Source organism: Rattus norvegicus, chromosome 3, assembly GCF_036323735.1.
Source record: "Rattus norvegicus strain BN/NHsdMcwi chromosome 3, GRCr8, whole genome shotgun sequence".
Classification (NCBI taxonomy): domain Eukaryota; kingdom Metazoa; phylum Chordata; class Mammalia; order Rodentia; family Muridae; genus Rattus; species Rattus norvegicus.
The window spans coordinates 103,190,397-103,202,993 of NC_086021.1; the positions used below are offsets into that span (position 1 = coordinate 103,190,397).

Consider the following 12,597-nt stretch of genomic DNA (forward strand, 5'->3'; position numbering starts at 1 on the left):
TTCAAAATGTCTATTTTTATTTCATGTATATGAGTTTTGCCTATATGTGTACATGGATACCTCTTACATGCTTGATGCCCCCAGAAGTAGAAGACAGTCTTGTATCCTCTGGAACTGCAGTTGCAGCTGATTGTAAGCTGCCTTGTGAGTAAAGGAAAACCTCCATTGTTTCAAGATCATTCATTGAAACGATGAAGTCTATGGAGGGAAATATGGTTGGGCACAATACTCAAAATTTATTTAAGTCTGTTTTCACTGCAGTTAACAAAGGTAGCCTTGGGGTTGGGGATTTAGCTCAGTGGTAGAGTGCTTGCCTAGCAAGCAGAAGGCACTGGGTTCGGTCCTCAGCTCCAAAAAAAAAAAAAAAAAAAAGAAAGAAAGAAAGAGAGAGAGAATGAGAAAGAAAGAAACAAAGAAAGAAAGAGAGAAAGAAAGAAAAAAAAGGTAGCCTTGGCCCTAATAAAATTACTGAATTAAATAACATCTTTAATTTCTACAGCAAACTCTCCAGTAAGTGCGGAACGTTTTGTTCTGTTGAGAAGGTGGTAGCTGGTTCATGGAATAGAGCAGGGATAACATTTGAGAATGTGATGTTTATCAAGACCCAGCGGAGATCTCCATGAGTCTTTCCTGCTCTCAGCAGACAATTAGATTAAGTGGAGAAGTAGCAATAGGTAACATCAGATGTCTCAAAGTCATGCTCCAGAGCTGGATTTATCATCTGTTCCAGGAAATATGAACATGCCAAAGAAAGTCACAAGTGTATACTATTTTTATTGCATCATTATTATTTCATATTATCAAAAACAAATGTTACAGTTTTTATTTCAGTGACTTACATTACACCAGAAAAGAAGGTATGTAAGAATTCAGAAACTATGTAGTAGGGAAAAAGAATTATGAACTACTCAGGAGTTTGAATACACAGCAGAGGTTAATCTTATATATCAAGCACTACTCATAATAGTCAATTCTAAACTATTGCATTGTCATTTTACATTATTAGAAATTATTTACAAGATATGGGGTAGGTAACAGAGTGACCTGATAAAGAAATACATGTTTTTGTTGGGTTGAGCTAGAGAGAAAGTCCGCCATTGACAATGACACGAAGAGTAAATGAAACTCAAATTGACATAGATCAGAGATGGTCTTTTGGTAACTACATGATGTTATACATCCTTTTGGATTGTTCTGTCTCATGACTACTTATGATCAATCGATCCTAAGGCCTGCCAGTTCTCATTTCCAAACACAAACATGTTCTCCTCAACCTTCACATTATTCCACACAGTTGCACATCTTTTGCTACCAATAACAGGAATTATCTCCATTCTTGAACTAAAACACATCATCAAAGTGACATTCTGATCATGCCTTCCTCTTTAAAAATTCATTCCATGGTCATTAATAGTACAAGAAACAAACAAGCACACACACACACACACATACACATACATACACACACACACACACACACACACACACACACACACACACACACACGAATGGCTACAATAAAAATAAAATGTGAACCATGCTCTTTGCCAAAGCTTTTAAGTTTGACTTCTAAAGCCATTCCTTAAATAGTTCTGTGACTCAAGTGGACAGTAATCTTTTTAAATTTACTCTCCAATGTCATTGTGACTATATCTTTGATTGTTTGGTTCTCAAACCTACCAGTCATTTCTACTTCCTAAACGATGTAATCTGAGTAATCATACCTAGCTTCTCAAGATGGCACTCCTTTTTTATCATCCATCGTTCTTTCTCAATAGAATTAGTTTTGCATTCTGAGGACAATGTCTGTTCTCTAAACCATGTCATGCTTCCATCCCCATCTCCATCTCTGGATTTGCTTCTAAGCACTGACCTTACTTCTTGTCTTTTCTATCATATCTCTACAACAGAGAACATGTCCTACCAATTAAATTCTTAAATACCTAATAAAAGGATAACTCTTGATAGGCAAAATAAGAAATATTGGTTGACTTTTAGAACTTCTTAGAGAAAAATTTTACCATCAGATTGCTGTTGTTTACCTAGGATGAATTTTCATTCTCTAATCTATACATTAATGGTTGTATAATGTGTATTAGCTTTGTAAAGGGTATCTTTTACATTAGCACAAAATTACACAGCTCTGTAGAAGAGAGATTTCTCGAGGTATCACTTGAGATGCTGGGATTCTAAAATAAAGACGTTATTAAGCCTACCGTAGTATTTCTTTTGTGGACTCGGGAGAAAGGAACCTTCTCTCCTCTTCCTAGACTCTGTTTTTGAAGGAGTCTGGGGTTTTGGGATTAGTGGTCGCATAACTCCAACTCACATGTTTGCTGCCCTCATCTAGATTGATTTTCTCTCATAAAGCTAGTGATTCTACTATGGTGTTATTCGATTTCTTTATGATCATCCTAACTAAACACAGTCACAAAGATGATATTTCTAACAATGGCACTCTACAGGATTAGGTGCATATGCACTTTTGGAAAACACTCTTCATAGTTGTAAAGTGTATGTCCTAAATTGCTGTAATCCTTTTGAGGCATGACCATGTATTTCATTCACATAATCATATGCTTACTGTGGTTTTCTGGACGTAACAATTTTTATAATTTTGAATAAGTTTGATGGTCAAATATAGAAGAAAAATGTATCTGTCCAAATCAATTGGATACAATTTTTTTTTATTTTACAACATCACAAAATCGTGCGAAAAACTGGGTGGCCAAATGCACAATGCAATATCATTTAGGCAACATTCCAGATTTATGCCGTAATAATAAATGGCTAGTATGAATGAAACATAAATGTCATACTTTCATCTCATTAATGATCTGAGAGAGAGAAGTTAAAGTTGATATTGAATACCACTGTTGATAAGAATGGGAAAAGGATATATAATTTAATTTTAATTTCTTCCTGAGCATTTTAAAAATTAGTTAGACTTTGGATATTTGATTAACAGCTGGTAAGAGTATACATCGTATTATCCTATTTACACACTCCATTGAGATAAGATACATTAGTTTCTGTATTCACTCATGCCTCAAAACTCAGAATGCCCTAAATAGAACAAACAAAAAATGTAATGTACTTAAGGAATCCTCTCAAACATAGAAACAATAGGATATAGGTCTAAGAAAACAAATTAATTGCACAGAATAGACAGAATATCACACAGAACATAATGTACACACAATAATATTCTTTTTCATATAATCTCATAAACCAATAACATAGAATAATCAGGTAAACATGTTAATCTTCAAGACATTTTTAAAGGCTCCACATTTAACTTACAAAAAGTTAAAGATGACATTGTACTATTTAAATTACAAAGTTGAAATTGGGGTAAAAACTCCACCTATAACAGGGAGTCACTAGCTAAGTAGGGAGTGGACAGAGGAAAGGTAAGAAGGTAAGGGGAAGGTCAGCAGTAATAGCATGCAAAGGGGAAATCATTAAAACATCAAAGTTGAGCAAAACCATTAGTAACACTCTTCTTGAAACATAGGATTTCATACTCTATGCTTGCAGTTTTCTCTACAAACTTCTCATCCAAAGAAACAGTAGAATTATTTTGTTTGTTTTGCTGCTTGGTTTTACTTTTGTAGATAGGGTCTTGCTGTGTAGTCTTGGCTTTCTTGGTGCTTGCTGTGTAGGCTTGACCTCTCTACCTTTGAAGACTAGGGTTAAAACCAGGCATTGCCACGTATATGGCTCACAGGAGAGTCTAAATCCGATTGTCCCTACGACTATTGTATGAGATACAGAGTAAATTTTAAGAAAACCACCAACCAAAGAATACACATAGAGGGACCTGTGACTCCAGTGGCATATGAAGCAGAGAATGGCCTTGTTGAACATCAGTGGGATGAGAGGCCCTTGCGCCCAGCAAGGCTTGAAGCTCCAGTGTAGGATAATGCCAGAGCAGGGAGGCAGGAGTGAGTTGGTGGGGGTTTGGGTTGGGGAGCATCCTCATAGAAGCAGGTTTGAGAGGATGGGATAGGGGATTTCTGGAGGAGAAACTGGGAAAGGGGATAAAATTTGAAATGCAAACAAATAAAATATCAAAAAATAAATTAAAAGTTAAAGTTACTTGGCTGGGTTCTTTTTGTGTGCTGACAATAGTTTTGCATCATCTGTCCTGTAGCACATAGTGATCTGATGAATATTGGTAGCTCTCCTTTTGAGACACTATATGTGCTAACTTACGTTTTAGAAATGATTAAATATTTAGTTTCCACGTGAGTGTTTCCATCAAATATAATAACAGAGGATAACCTAGATAACCTACTTGAACAAATTCTTATGACACACTGGGCTTCCTCTTTGTAACAACTATAGATCATGATAATATATTTAAGTGTATGTGTATACACATTATGTACTAAATGCATACATTTTATATAAGTTGGGGCTGGTGATTAAACCCAGGATGATGCTCATGCTCACGCTAGACAAGCAAGCTAGGCAACGGTCCTTATACCCACAGATAATTATAATTTTCTCTCCATGAAGGAAAATTCTCTTTGCAATACATGAAGATTGTTAGAGAAAATCACAGCCAATCAAATGCAGAGAAGTCAGAAAAATTGAAAGAGCCAGAAAATCGGGGAGTTTCCTGTAAAACTGTAGTTTCTATTGATGTCAGAATCCGTATGCATAAGGTCCCAGCAATGTTATTTCCTAAATATAAGTGGAACAAGGATGACAACAATAGTTATGCTGAAGTAGACAGGGGAAAGTCTGTGGGGCCTCAACACCACACAAAGGCAAGTGCACTAGGACAACACTGTAAGCTAATAAGATGCTTACAGTGGAAGAAATTGTCTTCCTCAGTAAGAGTACACCAATGGGGTATCTCTCTCTCTCCCTCTCCCTCTCCCTCTCCCTCTCCCTCTCCCTCTCCCTCTCCCTCTCCCTCTCCCTCTCCCTCTCCTTCCCTCCCTCCCTCCCTCTCTCTCTCCCTTTCCCTCTCCTTCCCTCCCTTCCCTCTCTCTCCCCCTCTCCCTTTCCCTCTCCTTCCTTCCCTCTCTCTCTCTCTCTCTCTCTATTTATCTCTATCTCTCTCCCTCCCTCTCTCTCTCTCCCTCCCTCTCTCTCACTGTATCTATCTCTCTATCTATATATTTATCAATCTATCTATCTATTATCTATCTATCTATCTATCTATCTATCTATCTATCTATCTATCTGTATATCCAATAAATATGAGTGTGTGTAAGAGAGAGAGAGTTTGTGGTGTGAGTTTGTATGTATGTGTGTTAGCCTTTATGTATATATCATAATATTTATAATACATATTTGCATATAGGAATGTAACACAATGAAAAAAAGGATATGAATTTCTAATAGAAAAGGAGAAGTTTGTAGAAGGTTTTGAGTGAAGGAAAATTTCTAATTATAATTTTAAAAGTAAAGGAAAAATACAAGAGAATCTGTGCATACAGATGGTTTCATGGTAGATGGCTTGACATGAGTCAAACATTTGGGCTAAAAATGTCATAGTTTTATTTTTTATTTATATTGTGTTATATTAGAGTCAGCATTCTTGACTCTGTTCTAATACCAGTCTTAGGAGAAACATTTTATTTGAGCAGTTCCTACTAACATTACTACAGATTTAATAGTTCTGAAGCTTTTGACTTATTTGCAAAAGAATCAGAAAGACATTATATTTAATGAGAATTTTCTAATGTGAATATGGTAAGGAGTCTAAAGGGAAAGACCTTCGGTTTGCCTGTAAGATTTGTAAGTTGCCTGATGACTGCTATCAGCTCGAATTGTCTGTTTTCTCTACAGAAAAATGAAATGTTCCTCACCTCAGAAATATATGACATGTTCCTTACCTTTCTATTCTAATCAAAGTAAGAATGGAGAAATGAGTAACCTAACTGGCGATGAATGATCTGTTGTGTGCACAGGGATCCAAAGTTAGAATAGGATCAGAAGTTGCACAGGACAGATTTGGATTCAGACCTATGATTCAAGAGTAGATTAGGATCCCACGTTCATCATCATTCGCTTTTTCTCTGATGGCGGTTCTGATCTGAGTTAATGAATAGCTCTAGCTGTGCTAATGGAGGATGCAGCAAACAAAGCACATAACTTGCCATGACAATGAAGCCCTCTAACTGCCTTACACTGGGATTACTAAAGTGTCTGCTGTCATGGAAGACAAATGGAGACTCCTGTGCTAAATGCATTTCACCTAAAACACACTAAATATCCTTCTGAGACATGGAAGATTGCGAAGCTTTTAATATTTTAAAGAGAAAATACACTGTAAATGGTAAGTAAGTGCATTAAAAATAATCTTAACAGACGATTGCAACAAAAACTCAACATGAATTTCAGTTCTGATACTCAAAAGCTTCTAGTTAAGAATTTCCCTATAGGTACTTTCTGTTGTGTATATGGACTAAAATTACATCATTTAACTATTTTCTTTCCACAGCAATGCTACCAACAAACTTAACAGTTTATACAACATGCACTTATTTTCTCTCAGATTTTAGGTTAAGGATTTGAGGTTCAGCTGAGTTGCACTTCAGTGTCTCAAGGGGCAGACATCAAAGAGGTTATCTGACTGGATTCTCTTATAAAACCAAGAAACTGCCCAGAAACCGGGAAGGGGAATAACAATTGAAATGTAAATAAGAAATACTCAAGTTAATAAAGATAAAAATAAAAATAAAATAAAACCAAGAAACTACAAACAGAACACAATCTGTTAATACATACAAAGATAGGGGCTTATCTTCTTGCTATCAGCCAGATGTTGGCCTCAGGCCTTTACTACATCGGCTGCTCCAATCCTGCAAACCTGCTTCAGTTCAGTTAACCCAGCATAATCTCACAGTGGAGAAGGAGATATTGTTCTTTTGAAATATTATCATGGAGGTGGTATCTCATCACCTATCCGTTCTAATACTGCATAGAGAGAAGTGGTCAGGAGAAATGAGACTCAGCGAATGGCAAACCCTCATAACATTCTAGTTGGATAAATCGAAGAATAATGTTGCTTAATATTTAGAGAAGTTGTTTCACATATAAGTGTGCTTTCCAGTGGTTTCTAAAAATGTACACACACACACACACACACACACACACACACACACACACACACAGAGAGAGAGAGAGAGAGAGAGAGAGAGAGAGAGAGAGAGAGAGAGAGAGAAAATGAAGGGAACTGAAAAATGTTGGGAGAAGGGAAGCTGGTCTTCCCAAAACCCTATTACTTGGATTTTCAGTGTCAACTGATCAGCCCTGAAAGCATACATTCAAGTATCTTTATATGGATTGAATATGTTATATTTAGGAATGTATATGTATTTATCTATGTAACATTATGTAGTAATAATTAGGGATAACAGAATCAATATATTTGAAGAAAACCAGAAACGGCATATGGGAATGTTTAGAGGGAATAAAAGGAAGGAGAAATGCTGTAATTATAACCTCGAAAAAATATTTGAAAGGAGAAGATGAGAAAAATGGAGAATATTTATTCTTCTATTTATAACAAAACAAAAAATCTATTATATGAAGTAAGAAATCTAAGTATTACTAATACGTAATAATAGAAATATTCTTTCTTTTTTTTTGCTAAATGCTTTTAAAGTGTAGGTATTCTATATTGGTGGCTTTCTTTTCATCCAAGATCAACAAAAAGTTACTATCATGTCAGATTTTTTTAATCAGATTAACATTTGAACTACTGTTGTCACAGAAATCTTCTCCACCTCCATAATTTAAGATGTGAAATGTATTCATCTCCTGAAGACCCTGATAGGCATTAACTTTGGAATAGAGGTGAAGATATTCAAATATGAAAGTGAACAGGGACCATATCATATAAGAAGATGGAGCAGCCAAGACGGACGCCAGAGAGCAATGAGAAAAGTGGGGTCCACCGTGTGGACTTACACAGATAATACAGATGATAGATTTCAAAAGGAGTATGGTGACTCTCTCAGAGACCCCTCGCCTCACTCATGCCGGAGCTGAACTCATTCTGTATTTGGGCCATGAATTCTATGATAGCTTATTGTTTCCCAAAGTTTGTGCATTGCATGTTCAAGGGAAGATTTAAAATCTTTGTGTCTTATTTGAAGAGATAATTGCATCACAACAGCCTCTTATAATTTGACTTCAGCTAAAATGAATGTCACTTGTGTGCCAGGAATAAGTATATACAGAGGAAATTTTCAAAATTTTCTCTTTTCTGGAACCTTCCACTGAAGGATTTGTAAGAAGTCTGTCTTTGAAAGTCACCATCCAGTTCATTTCCTCCCTAGCCTTAATTCCTGGGCTACTACTGTGAATCATGTAAACATTCCTCAAATGTCCAGATGGGAGCATTTCCTTGTTTTAGTAAATAATTCAGAAGTTTATTACATCTAAACATACATCTTGAATCTCTACTTTTTGGCATCACCCCCACATAGGACCAACCCATGAGTACTTCTCACACTTCATCTAACCTAATACAAGTAACAGAATCCCATTACTTTTGTTTCTTCTCAATCTAAAGCTTACATAGGATATTGTTCACTTCTGCATCTTTGTGACATATACAACTTAGAAAAGAAATACTTATCAAGCCTCACAGTTTCAGAGATTATAATTCAGACACTGGTTTCATTGATTCAGGGCTGGCAATGAGGCAGAACTTTGTGTCTGTGGCACAGTGTGGCAGAGGAGTGTGCTTTACCATGGCAATTGGGAAACGGAGAAAAGGAGTAAGAGAAAGGGCAAAAACCGATAAAGCCAAGGAGATATCCTAAAGAAACAGTTCCTCTGACTAGGCCAAATCTCCTGAAGTGTCTACACTATCACTAAAATACATCATTACCTGGCCACCCAGAATTCAACACATGGCCTTGTGGGAAACATTTCGTATTTTAAAATTGCACATAGCAATACACTGAAGTGATAGTGTTACCTCCTCATGCTGCTTACGTTAACTCTCAGTACACTATCACTATAGTGGAGTCCTTTGCTTTCATTGAATAAATTTATATTTCTTACAAGTACTATAAGTCTACCAAGTACTACACAATCTAGCACTAGTCTTTAGCTCCAAACTTATTACTAATTAGTCTGCCTAGAACAAATTTATTCAGGCCCTTGTGTTTCTTCTTTTGTAATTCATCAATCATTGCCCTTCCCATTTTTATGCTTTATGTATGTTTCTTTAGCCTAGGGATCTCTGCCTCTAGCACAGTCTACAGTCACTGGGTCTCATTGTCGTATCCACTGTCCTTATTTCAGTATCAAGTACAGAGGAGGACCTTCCATATATATCCAGTACAAAAGAGTAAAACTGCGTGATTTTAAATTCATAGGATGAATCTCCTTCTGAGATATAAAATACCACGGAGGTATTTTAGATAATATAGTAGCTTAGTCAGGATTTCTATTGCTATAATAAAATTCATGACGACAAGCAACTTATCAAAAAAAAACTTTATTTCATTCATTTGGATTCCGATGCTGGGATAATTAAGAGAAGGAACGTGGATGTGACCACTGAACGACATTGTTCAGTGAGTTGCTCCTCAGTTTGCTCAATCTTCTTTATATGTACCCCCAAAGTACATAGTGGTATACAGAGATGGCAACACTCATAATCATCAATCATGAAAAATCACCATAGCTTAGGTTATCCCACATACCAGTATGTCAGGGGGACTTTTGTTGTTGAGATTCTCTTTTCGCCCATGGCTTGGGCTTCTGTCCAACTGATATATAATTGGACTGCTCGTGCAATGTGTTTCTAGTTCGCATATCAATTCTTGTACATGGAATACTATGAAGAAGTCAAAATTACTATTCCTGAGTTAAAAATAACAAATGAAAAATTAATTAAAATTAAACTGAAAATATTACTTCAAATATTTTCCTCTGCAGATGTCCCATGACAGTTTGCTCATTTCCTCAAATTAAAATTCATTTACTCATTCATTTCTTTGGCTTGCCACGAGCAAATTTGCTTTTTGTAAGAAGATCTTTACAAGAAAAAAGATTTTTCGATTTTGCTGCCAAAGCTTTGATCATGAAATTATGAAGTTACATCAGAACAAAATTCACTTTAGCACAGAGTTCAAAGTAAAATTTTCTGTGAGTGGCAGAACTTTCCATACAATAGTCAGGATAAAGGAGGGAAAAACAATGGAGATCTGGGGCATTATCTTTACACCTTTTTTTTCTGAAAAATACAAAGGAAGATGAAATATATGTAGACACATGTGAAACTACAAGAAGAGAACATAAACAACAGTGTATGTGGGAAGTGGGACTGTTTTCCTGGAATGTAGGACATTTCAATGAGAACATTGAAAAGTATAAATAGATAAGAGTTCAGCTTACTCAGAGTCATTACAGATAAGCATTGCAAGGACATGAATCCTAATTTTACGCACACATACACACACAAACACACACACACACAAACACACACACACACACACACATACACACACTCACACAAATCAGAATTTCTCAAAGAAGGCATGAGGTTGTCAAAACTTTCCTGAAAACTATAAAATTGGGCTAATCTTTAAACTTGTTTATTTGGAAGGTTTTAATGCTCAGGATTTCTTCCACCAGTCCTCCAAACACCACACACTGGCTATGTAGTCATTTTTCGGTATCATTCTCTACATTAAGAACACTGCTTTGCTTTTGTCTCTGAATTTCACTGTTCTGGAAGTTTTGAGCAAACAGAACATGAAAGTCTCCAGCTGGTTTGGTATGATTTCTTCTATTTGGTGTAAGGGAATCTAGAGTAACAGATATTCTCTGCTTTTTATGACAATACACAATGATCAGCACCATCATATGACTATGGTACATTTTGTTTAACAGTTCACAAGGGTCTTCCCACAACACACACTTTCTGATTGTAACGAGTAGGGAAACTTGCAACCATTTATGTGTACATGTGTGTATACATGTATAAACATTCACATGTGAACATCTGCTTTCTATGAACTTTTTTTTTCCTGTTTCTCTTTGTCACATAGCCAGGTACGTGCTGTAAGAATACACAGACTCTGCGTAAAGATGCGGTTTTCATTTCACAGCTGACAGTGACTCAGATATTCCATCATGTGTCTCTCTCATAAGCATTCTCACGGCTTCAGAGAGGCAGAGAAAGAAGCCCAGTGGGATCCTTACTGTGGCCAGCAGGCAGATATAGGGAGGTGATTCCCAAACAAGAGCAAAATAAGGAAGCCTTCAATTCTCTCAACTGTGCCAGTTGAGGGGATCTTTTCCATCCCTGTCTCCAGCTACTAGCTACAGGGGGAGAGGGCAAAGTGTAGTGTTGGAATGAAAATTAAAAATATCAGCAAACATTTATCCTTAAATGGAGTCAGGACTCATAACTGTACATTGGAGTCGCTGGTGGATGTGGCAATTCCATGATCAGCCTTTTGTGGAACTAGAAAAGTCTCGGTTTCAAACTGGTTGCAATGCTCTGCTTTCTTATGAACATTTCCTATTGTTCATGGATTGGTTGATTTATTTCGGCAATTGTGGGTTTGAATCGTGGATACGGACTATAGTTTAATAGGTTTCAGGAAAGTTTTGATAACCTCATACCTTCTTCAAGAAATTCTCATTTGAGTGTGTGTGTTTGTGTCTGTGTGTGTGAGTGTGTGTGTGTGTGTGTGTGTGTGTTTATGCACATGTGCGCTCATGCGCATGTACTCAAATTAAGGATTTAAGTCCTTGCAATTTTACTGAAAATAAATTATATTAAACATCCTATTTATTCAGTGGGTAATTCCTATGTTCCTCAGACAAACATATATTCACATTTTTTCAGAAGTTTTATTTGTTATTCCTTAGTTATTGTTGAGCTACAAATTATAAATGTTCTTTGTATATCCTGAATATAAGACTAACCTTATCTGATTTATCTGATTTAAGGATTGTTTTTGTCCTTCATGCCTATCACTTCTTCACTTCCTTGATAATATTAAAATAAAATTCTTTTAATTTTGGTCAAATGCTTTTCAACTTTTTACATGTATTTTGCGTGTGTATGTGTGTGTGTGCTTTGGGGTATGTGTTTGCGTGTGTGTGTGTGTGTGTGTGTGCGCGCGCGCGTATGTGTGCGAGTGGATGTGCATGCATGCACCAAGCTCATGTGTTTGTAGAGGCTCGAGAATAACCTGATGGGGTCTGTACTTTCCTGCTGCCACGTAAGCTCTCAGATTCAAACTCAGGTCATTAGATTTAGCACCAAGTGCTGTTACCTGCTGAGCCACTGAGCAGCCCTCAAATCTTGCCTTTAAATTTATTTCTCCGTTTGCTTTTGCTTTTAGTGTTATATATAAAGAAAAACTACCTAATCTGCAATCACGATGATTTATACTCCCTGTAGTATCTTCCAAATGAAAGCTATTTATTAAGATGTTATTTTGTTTGCTTTCATAGCTAGGAACTGTCACCCTGTAAGACTACCAGGCTTCTTCTAGAGTTCATTAGTAGAGATAACTAAATGACTTTGGGTTTAGAGCTACTTTTCATGATGAAAATGTTTCTTGTTCTTCATTTCTTAAGCGGTACTGATCACAG

The 12,597-nt window shown here is 36.4% G+C and overlaps 1 protein-coding gene across 21 annotated transcripts in view; it reads left to right on the forward strand.

Moving 5' to 3' along the window:
- Lrrc4c (leucine rich repeat containing 4C) overlaps window positions 1–12,597 on the forward strand; it is a 1,379,071-nt gene that overhangs the window by 430,245 nt on the left and 936,229 nt on the right. The window lies entirely within an intron of this gene.